The sequence below is a fragment of the Nycticebus coucang genome, chromosome 19 (assembly GCF_027406575.1).
Source record: "Nycticebus coucang isolate mNycCou1 chromosome 19, mNycCou1.pri, whole genome shotgun sequence".
Taxonomy (NCBI): Eukaryota; Metazoa; Chordata; class Mammalia; order Primates; family Lorisidae; genus Nycticebus; species Nycticebus coucang.
Window position 1 is genome coordinate 1,716,384 of NC_069798.1, and position 20,816 is coordinate 1,737,199.

At 38.5% G+C, this 20,816-nt stretch overlaps 1 pseudogene; it reads left to right on the plus strand.

Moving 5' to 3' along the window:
• LOC128572118 (Na(+)/H(+) exchange regulatory cofactor NHE-RF3-like) overlaps positions 1–13,663 on the plus strand; it is a 45,993-nt pseudogene extending 32,330 nt beyond the window's left edge.
• Positions 13,664–20,816: the final 7,153 nt, after the last annotated feature.

The window sequence follows — 20,816 nt, forward strand, 5'->3', positions numbered from 1 at the left end:
TGGGCTTATGATAGTCATAATAAGATGCACTAATGCATGCATCTAAGTGCTCAATATATGTTAAGGACTATGCTGAGCTTTTTGTTGGTGTGACCTTCTATGATATTCATCAGCAGTTATCTACAATTTACAGAAGAGAAAACATATCTAACCAGTAGTGGAAGTGGGCCTCAAAGCTGAGGTTGTGAGATAGCAAACCCTATCTCATAAGGCCGTACACACTACCTTCCATGTACAGTGAGGCCACCATGAGTTCAGCCTCAGTGTGAAGGGAAGAGGTACAGGAACACGCTTCGATGACAAGACGGAAGAGCCCTGCCTGTCTACTTATGCTGAACACATAAAAGAGGAAAACTGTCCTGAGCCAACTCTAAGAACCAGAACTGAATTCAGTACACAGACCATATGGCTACAGCCTTCCAAGTCTCATGGAAGCATTTGAAAGCACTTTACCTCCAAAACAACTTAAAAAGATCACTCTAATCAGCAACTGAACAATTAAACTATATGTTGGCTTCATTAAAATATTTATACTATAGTTGGATATTGTTTCTGTCTTGAAATATTTTCCCCAAGGATATCATTATTTTGCCAAGTAGATTGATATATAAGCAGAGGTGGGATATCTGATACATGGGTGTATTCATTGGATAGAATTTATTGTATTTCCTTTGGAGATGTTGTGGAATAATGATTAGAAATGAGAAAACATCAAATCACATAACAATCATTGACTCTTTTATTAAACATTTATTCAACTGCTGTTAGGTGGTAGACATGCTGTTAGTGGCTGTGGATACAGGTAGTGCAAAGTACTATTTTCTTATGTTGTACATAGTGGATGGTTTTAATTGTTTCTGGGGAGGCATTTCCACAGTGTCTCTACAGAAGTAGTGTTTTTACAAAGTATTTTCCCATTCTGTGCTATTCTTTGTATTCTTTACAAAGTATTTTCCCATTCTGTGCAAAGTATTTTCCCATTCTGTAAGAGCCTGAAACAATTGCATCAAAGAACGAGATCTCATCTTACGATGATAGAGTCTTAGATTTGGAAGTACATCATAAACACTTTTCCATTCTACACATAGAGGAGTGAGGCCGGGAAGTGAAATGACCCAGAAGAGGGCACAGAACTATTTAGGGATGCAAGCCTGAGTGAAACCAAGTCTCCGATTTCTACCTTCTCTTTATCTTGATATACCACTTGGAAAAGGCACATATGGTCATCTTCAAGGTGATAAATTTATTTTAATCCATTCTAATATATAATAAGTTATGACTATCTCCTATGAAGCTTGTAGCCTTTCAAAGGGTTGAACATGCATTGCCAAGAAATTCTTCATTATAAACTAAATAGCTTATTGTTTTTCTTCTATGAAAAAGTAGGACAATTAATGGTTTACTTTTGATAATGATAAACAATAAATTTATGCAAACTTTAGGAACTTTTGGGATATGTTTTAAGATTGCTTAAAGCAACAGAATTCAGTTTTAGGTTATGTATATTACTGTCAGGTATGACATACGTATGTCAAATTATATATATATCATATATATTATATACATATATATAATACATAGTTGGTCCTCAGCACCTGTGGCTTTTGCATCCATTGATTGAATCAACCTCAGATCAAAAATATTTGATAAAAAAGTATAGTTGTGTCTGAGCCAAATATGTACAGACTTCTTTCTTGTCATTATTCCCTGAGCAATGCAGAAGCTTTTACATCGCATTTACATTGTGTTGGGTGTTTTAAGTAATTTAGAGATGAAGTATGTGGGAAGATGTGCCCAGGTTATGAGCAAATACTACAGCATTTTACATGAGGAGCTTGAGCAGCCATGGATTTGGGATCCTGGGGCTTGGGGGCCTGGAGTCAGTCCCTTCATGGATACCGAGCACTTACTGCATATGTCCAGTCTAGGCTGTCTTCAGCTTTGGCTGCCTTTCCTTCCTTGGCATATGTATACATGCACAAGTCTGATATTTCCATGTAGACAGATGGTTTACCAGGAAGTCTCTTGGGGAACAACACCTGTCATGGGTGAGGCAAGCGGGATTGGATTGATCTGGAGATAATTTGAACCACGCAGCCTCAGCCTATCTCCTGAGAAGCTCCGGGGCCAGCCTGGCTCTTCAGAGTCATCCAGCCTTGAGACAAGAGTCCAGGCCCCTACATGCCTAGGCTGTGGAAGGGGCTGCCACTGGGCAGGGAGCATGGGCGAGGAGCCACCAGTGAGATGATCCAGCAGTTGAGAGCTGCAGCCCCTAAAGACCACCCTGGACAACCTCAAGAGCAAAGGGATTGGCCTGGGACATATCTGCTGTTTCATAAAATAATCTTTGGAAGATGAGTGGCTGAAATCACATTGAGAAAATGAGAGTTGGGCAGTTGGTGAATAGTTGTTATTATTATTCCATATAAAATAGTAAAATTATTCTATTTAAAACAGCAAGAGATGAGTTGTAATTTGAATATGTGTGCTACGTTTGACAACAAGGCAATCCAGATTATTCTGCCACAAGAGAAATGTGTAAATGATAGGAACCAGCTGACCCTTCCTCTTCGATTGCCTGGGGCTAGGGCTGGGAAACTAAACAGGCCTTGCTTGCAGATCAGTTGCTGTACTGAACGGTTTTTTATTCAAGATTAACTTTTCAGGCAGGACTTTGGAACTTGGTCCATTTCTCTACTGACTTACCAATGCCTGGAAAGAGACTAAGAAATAATAATGTAAATCAAAGGGCAAGGGCAAGGAGATGGAACGTCTGGGGGGACAACCATCCGAAAAGATTAAGCATTTCCTGTGCACGTTGGTCTCAAAGCCTGATGAAAAATGCTTTGGGGTCGTTGATCCTGCTTAAGTGAGAGGTGGAGAAATTAGTGAAGAAATTAAGAGTTTTAAAAGGAATAACTTTAGATTTGGGAAGGTGAATAATTTAAAATGTCATTGTTGAAATTTGAAAGAACTCAGATCTCTAATGTCCGTTTTATGGACATAGTGACTATTTTCTATCCAAATTGTAACAGTAATTATTTGTGACATATTTGAATCATCTTATTTGGTCCCTAGGATGTTGAAAATCAGAAAATGTATCATACACGAATTATTGAAAGAAAAGGTGTTTTGTCTGGATCTTTCCTAAGAACAGAGCTGGTAATATCCTCGAACAGGAAATTCTGACTTATACAGAAGGAAATAAGGTTGTGAATATTGTCTTGGCCCAGAGAAAAGAACAGGAAGCAATGAACAGATGCAGGGAAAAAGGTTTTGGTTCTGGACGGAGGGAGGGGGGTGGGGCCTTGGTGTGTGTCACGCTTTATGGGGGCAAGACATGATTGCAAGAGGGACTTTACCTAACAATTGCAATCAGTGTAACTGGCTTATTGTACCCTCAATGAATCCCCAACAACAATAAAAAAAAAAAAAAAAAAAAAAAAAGGTTTTGGTTCAACCTAAGAAGGGACCTTAAGACATTAGGGTCAGGGAGAGATCTTAGGGGTAAGCTCCCCTCCCTCGGGCTCCCTCACGCAGAGGCTGGGGCACATCTGCAGGGACTCTGAGGAGGCATCTTCTTGACTGAATGGGGCAGCAGGCCGCATCTCTGCTAATGGTTTTCCTTACCCCAGGAATTTATTACTTTGGGTCCTCAGAGATGAATTTTTCACCTGGGAACCTGGTTTCATTTTTGATTTTAGTTACTATCATCGTGACTATGATGAGTTTGGAATGTAAAGTGGTGTTCATTGGACTGGGCCTCCTCCCTTGCAGCTCTGAGGTCAAGTGCAGCTTGGAGAATGGGACAGGGCCTGGTGGTAGAAAGATGTGGATCTGGAATCAGGCAGTCTCATATTTGAATTCTAGCTGTTATGCTGCCTCGGATAAGTTATCTCACTTTCCTAACCAGTAGATGACTTTGCATAATACTTAACTAAAATACTTATGTAGCAACACTTCAGTTAGGTGAGAGGAATTACTTAAAAGAGCCTACATTTTAATCTAGCCCAAAGTAGTCATCCAGAAACGTTAATTTCTCTCCCTCCAGCATTCCTCCCTTTTCTTTTCTCATTACAGTCCCTGTGTGATCACACATAATGCTCAATATTCAGCTCCACTGTGGTACTTCCTTTTGCCAAAATCAGATATCAGAGATTCACTGTAGTTGAAAAATATGGAGTCCAGGAGGTAAAGTGCTGCCCGGCCTGATAGTTCTCACCTTCAAACCCAGTGCGTCACCTTTTCACTGAGTTGCCACCTTTGCTTCTTACTTCTCTTCATGACATTGTTGTCCCATCCTCTGTCTCTGGTCCTATCCCTGGGCCCACAAACAATGTAACCTGATCATTCGTACCCTTATATTAATTTGAAATCAAAAAAAAAAAGTTCTAGGCATGGCAGCACATGCCTGTAGTCCCAACTGCTCAGGAAGCTAAAGCAAGAGGAACACTTGAACCCAGGAGTTTGAGGTGGCTGTGAGCAATGATGGCACCATGGCAGTCTGCCCAGGGTGACAGAGTGAGACTCTGTCTCAAAAAAATAAAAAAAATAATAAAGTCACATAGCATTAATTTTGCTGAATTCTGTAGGTTACAAGTGACTCATAAGCCTACCCAGATTCAACAGAAGGTGAATTGGACTCCACCTCTTTTTTTTTTTTTTTTTTTTTTTGAGTCAGAGTCTCAAGCTGTCACCCTGGGTAGAGTGCCATGGTGTCATAGCTCATAGCAACCTCCAACTCTTGGGTGCAAGCAATCCTCTTGCCTCAGTTTTCCTATTTTTAGTAGAGACAGGGGTCTCACTTTTTGCTCAGGCTGGTCTCAAACGTGTCAGCTCAAGCTATCCACCCACCTCAGCCTCCTAGAAGGTTAGGATTATAGGCGTGACCTGGAATCCACCTCTTGATGGGATAGTTAATGGCTAGGTCTCAAATGAGCACTTGGAGTAGGAGGTACTGTTGAGTCTTATTTGTAAAACACAGTCTACGGCCTCAATGATACTGAAATCAGGAATTACAAGCTCATCAGGTACTCAAACAGTTTCTTTACATCTATTTCATTCTTTTCCCATTCTGACTTGGTTTTCAGTCTCCTCTTGGGACAGGGGAGAAGAATATGTTATTCCATGTTCTTCAATATTATGTCTTCAAAATGAGGATAGCAATCCCTCCTAATTTTTTGAGAATTAATGTGATACTCTAGATAAAAGACACCAGAATACATTAAATTAGAGTTGTATAACTTCAGTTCTAAGCTTCAACAAGAATAATAATCTAATTTTCCAACTTTTATCTGGTGCCCTTACTGGTTGAGTCTGTTTTGCTGAGACCAGTATCCTGGGCCAAAACACACACTTTGGGGCTGGGGCTCTCTTTAAACCAAGAACACACTCAAAAAGGGCCTACCACGTTTCTTTTTACTTCATGCAGATTTTCCTTCCTCTAACTTTTACTGTGTTGTTAGACCTAGAATTTCCATTCACCCATTAAAAGTGTGCACCCTTTTAGAATTCCCCAGGTATCCTTTGCAATTAGCAAAGCCTACGTAAATAGTTAATGAAACTCATTAGACTTACAATAGAGATGGCAATGTTGCTTTAGCAAAGTAGTTTGGGAGTATCAATTTGTTTTTATTTCTTAAATGACTTTTATTTGAGGCAGGCCTAGGACAAATCTTGAGGTTGGCAATTTTGTCTCAGTTTTCTTTGCAATGTTCATCATCTTCTGGACTCACTTAAACAGACTGTTATTCTGACCCACTTCTAAGTAGGCTATAACATCAAAACTAACATCAGAAACTTCTTCGTGATGATAGTCAAGATATGCACATAGAATGCAAACTTTATGGGGGCAGATACTTGTGTTCCTTTTATTTATTGCTGTATCATCAGCATCTGGTACAGTGCCTAGAGCATAGTGGATGCTCAACAAGTATTTGCTCCGTGTGAGACATGCAGTTTCATGTGCTAGGCCTCTAAGGAATGTTTACATTTTTGTGCCCAGTGCTTAAAAACTTAAAAGAATGATAGAGTAGACTGCTAACCATAAACTTTACAGTGAGTGATATCTGTAATTAGATGTTGACCTCAGTATCCCTTAAAAACACTTAGGGAGCTACTCTGACTCCTTCATCTGTGCATTTGTACAACCCACTTTCTCCCATATTCTTGGTCACTATCTATTGATATCTAGCAAGAAGAGGTGAGATCCAGAATTTGGTGGTTGTGTGATGTGTGGACCGGTGACCCACAGTGGTAATTACTGCATGATTTGATAGTCTTGGTTTTGCCTCACCTGTGATGTCCAATAGTCTGCTTGACTGAGTGTGGCCTAGTATCCATCCTCCATCTTTTTCTTCTTCATTGGAGAGAAGGTTTAGAAGCAGAAGCTAAAGGGTTTTTTTCATATGATTTTGTAAGACTTTGGATGTGCAAAATGTTATTTTGTGGCTTAGATAACAAAATTCTGTACAAAAATGGACAGAAGGAAATTCTGTTCATCTCCACCAAGACCCAGTGCTGCTCTGGCCCACCCAACTGGCCTCTTTAGGAGGTCATATTTCTGCTTTTATGGCTGAGTGCTGACCTGATGGTACCACTACACTCAGTCCTTTCTGAGAAAAGGGCTGGCGCAGTCCATGACCCTTCCAGGACAATGGATGTTTGAGGTTTTAGGTACAGACTTACATTATACAAATAAAAAGTCAGAAAGAATTGCAGAATTGCTGATGTTATGAATAAAATTATGAAGGAAGAATTCTATTGAGTTTTATGCTAACATTTGTTATGTTATTCCCATCTTTACAATAGCAACTTCCAATTTTTCCCATAAATAACTAGTCCTATATGATTTTCTCTAAAAATGATTCTGTTATTGAATAAGTTTTGGGGGTGTACATCATACTATTTTATCTTCTTGGAGATTTTCAATGTTTATTACCATATTAAGTCCTAAAGAAATATTTAGTAAGGAGATACTGCATACCTACAGTATCCAAATACTTGGATACCTACAGTATTCAAGACTTACATGACCAGAGAAGCTCTCAACCACATTTTTTCCCCCCAAGAAATCATTAATGTCTCCATTAAACTAATAGGCTCAGATCACTCTTAGGAAACCCTGTCTTGGAGAAGCCAGAACTTTAAAAGCAAATCTTTTTTGTTGTTGTTTTCTTTTAAAGTAAGGACCTCTTTTTTTGTGCTTAGAAGAATTTCTGAGGAAATGTTCCTCTTCCATGTTGCTGTTGCTGTTACCATTTACTGAGTGCCTTCCATAGACAGATTAGGCAGGGGGCCGGGTTTTTACATACATCTTCTTAAATCCTCACACTATCCCAACCAGGAGATTATGAAAGCAACTATTCCAACAATGAGCAAATTTAGGTTCATAGAGAGTAAATAATTTGGCTAAAGTCCAAGTAAACCTAAGTTTGTCTGCCTATATGTGCTTTTTGACAATACAATATTGCCTTTCAAATAATGCTTTTTTACAACCCAAGGTCACCCATCTTCTCATTATTCCTTCACATAACTCCTTGTTTAGTACTTAACTGCTTGCATGTGCGGTGGTCTTGTGAGCAAGAAGGTAATTGTAGTGATGGATTATGCATAAGCTCCTTGAATAATGGATTACAAACGGGACACTAAAAGGTCACGTGTTCAGTTGCTGATATGAGCATGAGAAGGGGATGATGTGTCAGGAAAGGACAGTAGCTAACAAACGCTTCTCTCTGTGAACTTGCTGAGCAGCAGATCTGACAGAATTGCCTCTGTAGTTCTCCTGACTCTCTTCTCCCCACCTCTCCCCACTCTGGCCCCAACTCGCTTTTCAGCCATCTGAAGTTGCCTGCACATCATGCTTATAGCTCTTGTTGTTGGCTTTGGGAGAGTTCCTTCTTTTAATGCTGCATTGAAACCCACATTTGGGCTGTCGGAATCCAGTGCCCTTGTGTCAGTTTTCTAGGTGGTCATCATGTTTGAAAATCTAATTACAGCCATTACATTTTACAAAGCTGTGTGTGAAACTCTCCATTCATTTATTTTAAAAACAATTTGCTATGTGTTTAAGGAAGAAGATTATGATCTTTTCAGAATAATTGTATTTAATGCTGGTCAATTTTCTTTTTATCTGAAGAAAATTTGGCCCTGATTTCTCTAGCTGGAAGATATTTTGCATCAATTATTGACTAAAGTTCTGTGATTTTGTGACTTGGGTGATGGTATATGGTTGGTGAGGGAATTCTCATATATGTCCAGAGATTTCTGTTTCTCTTTGATCGTGTTACTGTGAGTTGGACTTACAATTACTCCATAGATCAAGGAGCAGGCTGCAGCCAGCTGGAACATCTTTAGAGTTTGCCATAGAATGTGTTCTTCACAATCACTTTCAGATAATGTCACCAGAATTAATTCACCTTCAAAAATACTGAGACAAAAAGAAACCACTTCAAAAAACGTTATCATTTGAGAAATTTAAGGTGCTATATCTAGTGTATAGGAAGTTTCAAGATGCCAAACGATGTTGTGAGTTTCTCAGGTGCCTCGAGGATATTCCAACTTCAATAAAAACGAGTAACATAGAAGTGAGAACTAAACTAAAAATTACCTTAAAAGTTTCATATTTTGATTTTAAAATGAATTTATTTGGTTATTGACTTTCATTGACTATTAAGTTGCCAAATCCTGATTTAGGTATATCACACACTTAAAAATCTTAGAAAGAGCAGCAGTTAAAGAGGGAAAGCACCACATTCTCAGAAGACTTTGAGAGTCTAAGACATTTCTCAATTCTAATGAGAGAGAGAGTAAAGCCATGGGGTCATCTTTTATTTTGTTTAACTTCTGAACTTGTTCTCTGAAGTCTTCGTATTATAGTCTACTAGCAAGGTCTACTCCAGAAGAACACTCTTTCACAGAGGTGTTTTTTGTTATTTTTATTTTATTTTATGTTTGTTTGCTTATTTGTATTTTTAGGTATTTGTGTTAGAAGTAGTTTGAACAGCAGGAACTTCTCCCGTTGGTTTGGTTAGTTAGGAGGTGAATGAGTATCTTCTGAAGCTGTGGTTAACCATGGTGCAGCGGTGCTGTTTTCCTGAAAACTCTGCACATTCTGCCTTTCCCTTCCCTGGCCCAGGGTTGTTTTGGGAAGTGAGGATGCTGTGTGGCTGTGGGCCCAGAGGTAATCGTATCTTATGATATAAGTGAAATCAAATGTTTTGACTCATTTGAGTCATCCAACCAGAAATTGAAAAAAAAAAATAACTGAATGAAAACTGACTTGAAACATAATCTTTATTTCATCCCTGAACCACAAACCTATGTAAATCTTTTAGGTATTGTTAAGAACAAGAGAAGGCAGGTAACACATATTCATTTTAAATCGAAAAAGATGCTTGCTTCCTGCTTCGAAGGTGTGGAACTTCATAGAAATTTCTGACTTCCCAAGGAATTAGACTTATTTGACTGTTCAATCTCTGCTTTTAGAAGACTGGTTGCTTCTTGAGTAACTAAACTGATATTTTACAAGTCAGTGTAGAACCCAGAGTTAAATCAACATTTTCCAGTCAATTCTGGAATGGACCTGGGGTTAGTCAGAGTTAAAGTGAAAAGGTAAGATGCATGCATGAAAAAAGTCATATAAAATTTTAGAATAGCCTCATCTACAGGTTTCCCAACCCATAAACATGCTCAACTTTTCTTTATCATAAGAAATAGTTTATTTCTTTAAAATGCTTATGAATTTTATTCTTTGCTAATGTGCATTTTGTTAGCTGTATTAATTCCTTCCAAACAGTGTGTTTACCCCTAGCATGGCAAATCTATGTATGTTGGTTGGAATTATTTTATAAGCAAAATATTTTATAAATTATTTAATTTTCAAAAATATCTGTGTGTTGCTGCTTAAGGAGTTGCTACTTTTATAAAATTTAAGTTGGATATCTTGGGAAAATAAGTGATGGAATAAAATGTTATGTTGGATTAGCTGTGAGTAAGAGTATAGTAAAAACATACGGAACAAATAGTAGAGTCTTTACTTGGGTTGATTTCCAGAATATTTTTAATATCTTTCTTCACTAAAAAGATGAATATTTTAGATAATGTTTTATAGATGTGGTTTATGCAAGAAAGATATTGCTAACTCCATATGCAGACCCATGTTTAAAGAAAACGTCTTATCTTGGATCAAAAGAGTAGCAAAAATATATATTTACATAGTTGTCCTTAAAGAAAAGTGGTTCCCTAACCTGCAGTTCTGCTACCAGCTTGGATTTGAACAAACAGGTAGGGTTCTATTTTGCTAATTAGGAATCCTTTTCCCACTTAACCTATAAAGTGGCGATTCTCAACGTTTTTGGTCTTAGGAGTGGTTTACACCCATAAAATTATTGTGGGCTCTGAACAGTCTATATTAATTTACTGTATAGAAATTAAAAACAAGAAACTCTAAAATTTCTTCATATAAATATATATATTTAATATAAATATATTTAATTAAAACATTTTAAATAAAAATAACTATATTTTCTGAAAAGAAGAAAATTTTTGTGAGAACAGTGGCATTGTTTAACATTTAAAAAATATTTTTAGCATATTGTCTCTTTAATAACAGAGGGTAGATGGATCCATATTTGCTTCTAAGGTAAATATTTGTGCTATATTGTTTTGGTTGAAGTTTAAAGAAAAGTCTGGCCTCCCAAAGATGTATATAATCTGAAAAGGGAGTAGTATCTTAATAGACTTTCTAGATAGGTGTGGGTATTATTCTTTGATACTACATCAAAACTCAACAAGTGGTAGTTTCCTAAAGGCTAGTTAAAATGTATAATCTGGAACCATACCAGTGAAATTTTCATATTGGTTATGTTAAATCCATGGGTGTGTCTTGTACTTTGAATACATCTTTTTCTTTTACTGTGAATACTTTTTGTAATATCATGTTGGGTTCATAATCTAAGCAGGCCTTCCAAATGTTGTCCTATTTTATTACATGATAATAAAATCCCCACATTTGTTAATATTCTTACTGATCTCATCAAAAAGCCTTTGAGTATTATAATGATGTTAAGTTTGCCATGATAGATATAGTTTCCCAGTTTTTTCTTAATAATTCTACTTTTATCATTTAAAAATAGTGTTATTTTTATTGAAGTCATGTACTTTGTTCACTTTTAAGAAAATATCTGCCATCTGAATAATAATAATTAATCTGTCAATCATTGTCTCACACATTATTAAAAGCAATGTCCCATGAAAACAGAAGTTGGATCGGCTCACAACTCAGACAACTATACGGGTGTTTTCCCTTAAGACAACTATTGTCTTCTCTATAGAACAGAAGTGCTTTATGAGAACTTCCCATTTGTCTTGCAGAGTTTTTTTTTTCTTTTTTTCAGAGAGAAGAGATAGCGTTTCATTGGGTTTCCCAGACTAGAGTGCAGTGTTGTAGTCATATAGCTTGCTGCAACCTCCAACTTCAGACTCATGTGATCCTCTGGCTTCAGTCTTCTGAGTGGCTAGGACTACAGGCACATAAAACCATGGCCAACTGTTTTTTTTAATTTTTCGTGGAGATGAGGTCCCACCACGTTGCCTAGGCTGGTGTTGAACTCCGGAGCTCAATTGATCCTCCCACTGCCGCCTCCCAAAGTTCTGGGATTATAGGTGTGAGCCACTATCACTGGCCATGTCTCACAAAATATTAAAAAGATATGTGAATCCTAGTAAATGTGTAATGTAAAGGTCTTAGCAAAATAACTAAGAAAATGCCACAAAAGCTATGTTAACTAGTGTGATGAAAATGTGTCAAACGGTCTATGAACCAAGTGTATGGTGCCCCATGATCATAGTAATGTACACAGCTATGATTTAGTAAAAGAAAAAAAAAAGATATGTACTTGAGGGTCAAGATTTAATAAAATAAAAAAATTATTTCTTTCTCAAAATGTTCTTAAGTAAAACTGACTTTTTGACTTTTTAAAAAACTTTGAAGGCTTTGATGGCTGAGCAATCCAGTGAGTTCTAAGACCTGTGCTTGCCAACAGAGACAAGGTCTTTAAGTGAACAGAGTAGCTCCTCTTCCTTCCCGAAACAGAAATGGTTCCACCTTTAAGTCCTGAGCATGTAAACTGTCTAAACAAAATGAACAAGGCTATGGCTTCTTCCTGAGAATCAAAAAAGACATTGATGGCCACCTAGTTCAGGTGGTTGAGAAGGGGAGCCCCGCAGAGAAGGCTGGCCTCCAGGATGGAGACAGAGTTCTTAGGCTCAATGTTGTATTTGTGGACAAGGAAGAACATATGCCGGTTGTCGACCTGGTCAGAAAGAGTGGAAATTAAGTGACTTTACTATTCTGGATGGGGATTCCTGTGAGAAAGAAATGAAAATACAGGTGGACTTAAAAGAGTTGGGTCAAAGTCAGAAGGAGCAAGGTTTGAATAATAAACTCCCTTGTGATGACTGGGCGAGTGAAGACTTGGACCCAGCCATGACCCTGCTACCTAGCGAAGGAGGGGAACAGCTATGGCTCTCTCTGCAAACTGTCCCAAGGTAAAAAGGGGGTATACCTGACCAATATCACAACTCCGGTTGTGGCCATGAAAGCTGGGTGCTGGCCTATGACCATGCTATCAAAGTGAATGAGGAGAACATAGAAGATGTCAGCCATGAGGAAGTGGTTGAGAAGGTTAAGAAGTCGGGAAGCCATGTCATGTTCCTGCTGGTGGACAAACTGACAGGTGCCACAGTGAGCAGAAGATACAATTCAAAAGAGAAATAACCAGTTACCCCTCCATCCCTGAGTTGCGGAGATGAAGAAAGGAAGCAGTGACTATCGTTTCTATCTGAGGGCAGACCCAGAGCAGAAAGGTCAACTCATCAAGTACATACATTCTGGAAGTCCAACAGAGGAGGATGGCTTGAAGAACAATGACCTGGTATTTGCTGTCAGTGGTGAGTCTATGGAAACTCTGAATCATGACAATGTTGTGGAAATGATTAGAAAGGTTGGAGATCAGTCTTCACTGCTGGTAATAGAGAAAGAGATGGCAGTAGATATAAACTGGGTCGTTTTTCTCCATTTTTCTACTATCAAACTGGGTCGTTTTTCTCCATTTGTCTACTATCAAAGACACTTGCCTAGTGTCTCTGTCAAGGAGGATCCGGCTCTGGTCATGCTTCTCAGGAGGCCTCAAATACAGGTACTATGGTAGATCATAAGCCTCGGCTGGATAAAGGTGAAAATGGCTATGGCTTTCACTTCAATGCTATTCAGGATCTGCCAGGCTCATTCCTCAAAGAGGCGCAGAAGGACACCTCTGCTAGTCTGGCTGGGGATGAGGATATAATCATGGAACTGAATGGGGTGAATGTGATGGATGAACCCTATGAAATAGTGGTGGACAGAATCCAGAGCAGTGGGAAGAATGTAACACTGTTAGTCTATGGAAAAAAGGCTTATGACTATTTTTAAGCTAAGAAAATCCCCATTGTCTCCTCCATGGCTGTGTTACTGGATGCTCCCCGAGATTCCAAAGAAAGGATGTTAGTGGCACCAGAGCATGACTCATATGTGGCAAAAGATCAAACCCACAGCACAACCTCACATTCCTCTTCGAATTCTGAAGATAACAGAGATATGAGAACAAATAATTGCTTTGGCTGATAGCCCTTTCTGGTTATTTAGACAAGGAATGGGTTGCCATCTATTTATTCTCTGGAAACCATTCATCATGTGTGATTGTCTTCTGTTATTTCTTAGGGATGGGTGGCTGTTGCAGATGGCTTATTTATGGTCAATTTAGGAAGATCTAAGGCAGGAGCCAGATTCTTTTCTTTCTTTCTTTTTGCAGTTTTTGGCCAGGGCTGGGTTTGAACCCACCACTTCTGGCATATGGGGACGGCGCCCTACTCCTTTGAGCCACAGGCGCCACCCAGATTCTTTTCTTGAGATCTCTTCCAAGGTTCAATTTTATGTTTCTCTGTATGATGAGGCTCCTTGCACACCAAAGATGATTTGTAAATTGTATATGTGAGAGCTGCTAATTAAAGTATCTGAGAATATAAGCCTTTTAAAATTATGCTTTTGTAATAATGTGGTTGCTAGAATAAATACCATTAAAATGCAAAAAGAAATTCAAACTTTGAGTGTTTGGTAATGAAGAATACTACTACCTGCACAATTTTGTGCCACTGCACCAAAATGCTCTTGCATACCATCAGTGCAAATGTTGACACAGTGGGAAAGGCAAATAAAGTCTTAGTAGTATCATAAGAAATTTAAAAAATTATTAAAATAGTGTTATTTACAGTATATAAAATATTAAAATATTAATAATTATTGTTATTTGTTACCAAAACCCTTGAATTTTCTTTTTCTTTTTTTTTTTTATTGCTTGGGATTCACTGAGGGTACTAAGAATTAGGTTATACTGATTGCATTTGTAAGGTAAATTCCCTCTTATAATTGTGTGCCACCTCCAAGAGATGTGTGATACACCGTGATACACCCCAACCACCTCCTTCTGTTGCGTGACCAGAGACGCGAACGAACAGCAGCTTTACCGTGGGTGTAAACTCGCTCCTGTAATTATTAAGTCAAGAAACGGACTACATGGGATGGGATAGTGTGTAGTGAAATTCTTTATTCAGGGTTTTGATTTTATACCTTTCTAGTGAGGTACCCACTTAATCTATTATCTGTTAGTTTCACCATTACCTCATTTTACCTATCTGAAATTAACTTGAAAGGAAATATCCTATTACCATATCAACACAATCACTTTTGCAGTAAACTTCTTCTTCTAGACACTGACTAATCTCTGGGCCGGTATCTAAATAAAGATCACAAAGAAGAAAGTAGCCACAGGGGAACAGAGTTAATGGAAGAGTATCTTCAAGCGTTCACTCAGTTTACTCAGTATGAAGTAACGACTGTCTCTCCTCAGGGCAGAGCAGCTATAGACCTCTGACAATATGTTGTTAACATACGTCAACTCTCTGGCCCTATCTCTGAGGAAGGGCGGCATGCCCTTTGATCTCAGGCTTCACGGGGTGCACAGCTTCAGAGAATGGGCTTGTGGAATTTTTAACTCCAGGCAAGCCAACTCTGCGGGTGTCCCAGCGGGGTCCAGGTAACCTTAAGCCTCTGGAAAAAAAGCAAGCCGTTTTAAACTCACACTGAGTTCACTTTGTGTGCTGGATGTAGGATATGTTTATTTCTAAATATTATCCTACACCTTCCTCCCATCTCTCCACTACCTCATTCCCCTGCCCTCAGCATGTTTAGTTCATCTACTGCCTTCATATTAGAATTGAGCAGCTTCCATTCTTGTTCTCCATTCTTGTGATGCTTTACTAAGAAGAATGTGTTCCACGTCAATCCAGGTTAATCCAAGAGATGTAAAGTCTCCATCTCTTTTAATGGCTGAATAGTATTCCATGGTGTACATATAACACAGCTTGTTAATCCATTCCTGGATTGGTGGACATTTAGGCTGTTTCCACATTTTGGTGTTTGTAAATTGAGCTGTGATAAACAGTCTAGTGCAAATGTCCTTATGATAAAAGGATTTTTTTTTTCTTCTTGGTGATGATTTTTTTCTACTGGATACCCAGTAATGGGATTGCAGGATCAAATGGGAGGTCTAATTTGAGTTCTTTGAGGATTCTTCATACTTCCTTCCACAAGGGTTGTGTCAGTGTGCAGTCCCACCAGCAGTGTAAAAGTGTTCCCTCCTCTCCACTTCCACAACAGCATCTGCAGCTTTGAGACTTTGTGATGTGGGCCATTCTCACTGGGGTTAGATGATATCTCAGGGTGGTTTTGATTTGCATTTCTCTGATTATTAGGGATGATAAGGGTTTTTTTTTTTTTTTTTTGTATGTTGTGTTACCCATGTCTCTGTCTTCTTTAGAGAAGATTATATTCAGGACTCTTCCCCAGTGATGTATGGGATGGTTGGGTCTTTTTTGTTGCTGATTAATTTGAGTTCTTATAGATCTTAGATATCAAGTTTTTGTCTGATTAATAACATGCAAATATCTTATCCCATACTGAAGGTTGTCTGCTTGGTTTTTGTTTCCTTTGCTTTGGTTTTTGTTTCCTTAGCTGTGCAGAAGCTATTCAGTTTAATTAAGTCCCCTTTGTTTATTTTTGCTGTTGTTGCAATTGCCATGGAAGTCTTTTTCATAAAATCTTTCTCCAGGTTGATATCTTTAAGTGTTTTCCCCACAGTTTCTGCGAAGATTTTTATTGCTTCATGCCTTAGATTTAGATCTTTTATCCATCTTGAATCAATTATAGTGGGTGGTGAAAGGTGTGGGTCCAGGTTCAGTCTTTTACATGTGGTTATCCAGTTCTCCCAGCACCATTTAGTGAATAGAGATTCTTTTCCCCGGTGTGTTTTTTGCTTAATTTACTAAAGCTCAGGGGGCTATAGTTTCATCTCATGGTTTGCTGTTGGGTTCCAAATGTCTGTTATTTTTTTGCCAATACCATGCTGTTTTGATCACTATGGCCTTCTAGTACAGCCTAAAGTCTGGTAGGCTGATGTCTCTGGCATTGTTTTTATTACTAAGAATTGCCTTGGCTATATGGATTTTTTTCTGGCTCCATACAAAGTGAAAAATTATTTTTCAAAATCTTGAAAGTATGATGTTGGTATTTTAATGGGGATTGCATTGAATCTGAAGAGTGCTTTGGGAAGTATAGACATTTTAAAAATGTTGATTCCTTCCAGCTACAAGCTATTTCCTTTCTTACGGTTTTCTAATTTTCTTTATAGAGGTCCTTCACCTCTTTTGTTAGGTATATTCCTAGATATTTCATTTTTTGAAGCTATTGTGAAGGGAATTGTGTCCTTGGTTAGCTTCTTATCTTGATTGTTACTGGCACAGAGGCTACTGATTTGTGGGCATTGATTTTATATCCTCAGACTCACTTCCAGGAATCTTGTGGTTGAGTCTTTGGGGTTCTCTAAGTATCATGTTTTGAGTAAAGAGCAAGAGTTTGATCTCTTCTGCCCCTGTTTGGATGCTCTTTTTTTCCTTCTCTTGCCTGATTGTATTGGCTAGAGCTTCCAGAACTATGTTGAATAGTAGTGACAATAGTGGACAAACTTGTCTGGTTCCAGTTCTAAGTGGAAAATCTTTTAGTTTTTCTCCATTCGGTATAATATTAGCTATGGATTTGTCAGTTTAACACTATATTCTTTAGTGTTCTAATTAGAAAAGGATGCTGAATTTTCTTGAGTGCTTTTTCTGCATCTATTGAGAGGATCACATGGTCTTTGTTTTTGCTTCTGTTGATATGGTGAATTACGTTCATGGATTTGCATATGTTCAGCCAGCCTTGCATCTCTGGGATGAAACCACTTGATTATGATGTATGAAATGAGAAGCTCTAATCTATTGGCCAGGATTTTATTGAGAATTTTTGTATCTATATTCATTAGTGAAATTGGTCTGAAGATATCCTTTTTAGTTGGGTCTTTTCCTGGTTTTGGTGGGAGAGTGATGTTTGCTTTGTAGAATGTGTTGGGTAAGATTCCCTCCTTCTCCTTCCAATGTTTTGGAATAGTTTCTGCAGTATGGGTAGAAGCTCTTCTTTGAAGGTTTGATAGAATTCTGATGTGAAGCCATCTGGACCTGGGCATTTTTTTGTTGGGAGATTTTTTATTGTTTCTTTGATCTCAGTGCTTGAAGTTTGTCTGTTCAGGATATCTTTTCATTCTTGGCTAAGTCTAGGGTGAGGGCATGATTCCAGGTATTGATCCATTTCCTCCACATTGTCAAATTTTTGGGGATAGAGTTTCTTATGGTATTCAGAGATAATCTCTTGTATCTCTGTTTTATCTGTTGTTATTTTCCATTTATCATTTCTGATAGAGGTTATTAGAGATTTTACTTTTCTATTTCTAGTTAATGTGGCTAAAGGTTTATCTATTTAATTTATTTTTTCAAAAAGCCAACATTTTGTTTCATTAATTTTCTGAATGATTTTTTTGTTTTCAATTTCATTAGTCTCTGATTCACTTTTGGCTATTTCTTTTCTTCTGCTGGGTTTAGGATTATATTACTCTTCTTTTTCCAGTTCCTTAAGATGGTTTGTGAGTTAGTTGATTCTGTTTTTCAGATATGGGCATTTAATGCAATAAATTTCCCTCTTAGGACTGCTTTTGCTATATCACACAGGTTTTGATAACTTGTGTCTTCATTGTTGTTATGTTTGAGGAATTTAACAATTTCCTCTTTTATCTCTTCCTGAACTCAACTATCATTTAGCATAAGGTTGTTTAATTTCCATGCCTTTGTGTGGGGATGAACGTTTTTGTTGGAGTTGAATTCCACCCTTATTGCCTTATTGTCTGAGAAGGTATACTTTCAATTCCTTTAATTTTGCTGATGTTTGATTTGTATCCTAGGATATGATTTAGTTTTGAGTGTGTTCCATGGGCTTATGAGAAAAATGTATGTTTTTTAGCTTTGGAGTGGTGTGTTCTGTGTATGTCTATTTATCCCATTTGTTCTGGGGTCACATTTAAGTCCTTTGTATTATTGTTTAGTTTCTGTTTAGAGGATCTGTCTAGTTCTGTCATAGGTGTGTTAAAGTCCCTGGGTATTATGGTGTTATGGGGTATCATATTGCTCAGACACCTCAAGGTCTGTTTCATAAATCTGGGAGCATTTGAGTCAGGTGCATAAATATTTAGAATTGAAATATCCTCTTGTTGTATTGTTCTCTTGATCAGTATGAAGTGTCCATCTTTGTCTTTCTTAACTTTCGTTGCCTCGAATCCGCTTATATCTGACAATGAGATTGCAGCCTCTCCTTTCTTCTGATTTCCATTTGCTTGAAATACTCTTTTCCATCCCTTAACCCTGAGTCTTGATTTGTCCTTCAAGGCTAGGTGTGTTTCCTGGATACAACATATGGATGGCTTGTGCTTTTTTATCCAATCAGCCAGCCTGTTTCTCTTCAGTGGTAAATTCAGTCCATTGACATTTATTGAGAGAATTGATAAGTGTGGTGGAATTCTATTAATCTTATTTTGTGTAGTTTTAGTCTTTGAATCATTGTGGAAGCTAAGTTTGGACCTTTAGCTTCTGGATGTTTACTTTGGTGGTGTCCATTCTGTTGGTCAGTGTTGATAATAGATCTAGGTATTTCCTATAGTTTATTGCCAGGATAACAGATGGCACTGTGGATTTTTTTAGGGGACCAAGAACACAGCTGACAACTTCTCTCTAGTTCCCAGGCATGGTCTTACTTTCCAACTTAGTTGTCCTTGGTGATGGCCTGGTTGTTTCCTCAGCATCCAGACCCAACTGGGTTTGGATCATAAAGCTCTCCTGAATCCTTTAGGCAGGTCTCACAGTGCCCCCTGACAACAATTCCTGAGGGGTGTGGGAGTCTCTGAACCTGTCCCAGAAATGGAGTTCTGATCCCAGCAAGTAGAACGAGGATGGCCATGCCTTAGGTCCCCAGTAAGAGGCTGACCCTCACAACCTTCTCACAACTTTCCCATAATAGTGGCCCCCGAGATCCGGGGATGTTCCCAGTATGGCTAACCCACCTGCTATCAAACCAATGGCAAATCCACTCCAACCGGCATTTGAATCTGATTCTGCCCACTCTTCTAACTTTCCAACCAATGCACAACTTCCCCTGAAGAACTGAAAACTGCAGAAAGGCTTCCTCCCATTCCTGGACCTCCATGGGGTGGGGAGTGGGGGGCAACCATTCCCACCAACTCCTAAACACTTGCCTAGTGTGCCAGATCTCCACCCTCTGGATCATACACTGTCTCCAGTATATCATCACCTCACTGCGCACCCCAAGGTATGACTCTGTGTAAGGTCTCTACACCATGTATGGCTTGGTTCTCTTTCTTTCCCCAGTCCTGTTCAGAGAGCTCACTGAATGATCCTTCTGGTGTACCATCTTGCTCCACCCCCAATATTAAAATTATTATAGAATTTATAATAAAATATAAAAACAAAAATATGAGTGTGTCTTAGGGAACATGCAGGGATTGGTGGATCATACTTTTAGAACCTCTGCTCCGAAAGTTCCTGAAGGGTTATTTATTTATTTATGTTTTTTGCAGTTTTTGGCCGGGGCAGGGTTTAAACCTGCCACCTCCGGCATATGGGGCTATTGCCCTACTCCTTTGAGCCACAGGCACTGCCCTTATGAAGGATTAAATTGTTTAATATATGCAACACATTTGCACAGTGTATATGTGTAAAGGACATAAAGGATCCCTTGATTACCATTACTAATTTCCCCAAGGCTGGTACAGAACCAAAAATGCCTCAAGCACATAGATGTGTCTGGATCTTGTCTCAAGAAAGTTGGTAGTTAGTTTAGAATTCCTTGAGAGGGCACAGGTGAGAATTAGGATTGAATGGAAAGGATATAATCAGTTGGATTTGCACTAAGTAAATGTCCATTTCATTTCATTCTAGTTTTTATCACAGGGAAGCCTGTCAGGCTAGAGAACATCTTAAACACTATGTTGTTGCCAACTGAGGTATAGCAGTCCTAATGCTAACCTGCCCTGGCTCTGACAGTTGGTTTGTTGGCTCATCCAAGGGGGCAGTTAGAGCCTGAGAATCCAGTCCCACAAGTCCAAAAAACTGATTTGTGCCACAAAGGCAATTTGCACTCCAGGATGGTTAGTAATGGAATTTCCTTGTGGGAAGACTAACACATCTTTGAGATTGTATGAGGGGAGAGAGAATTATGTTGATCAATATTATGTCCAGAAAGGCATTCCCTTGAATTCCTTTGGATATGGCTAGCTTAAAGGAGG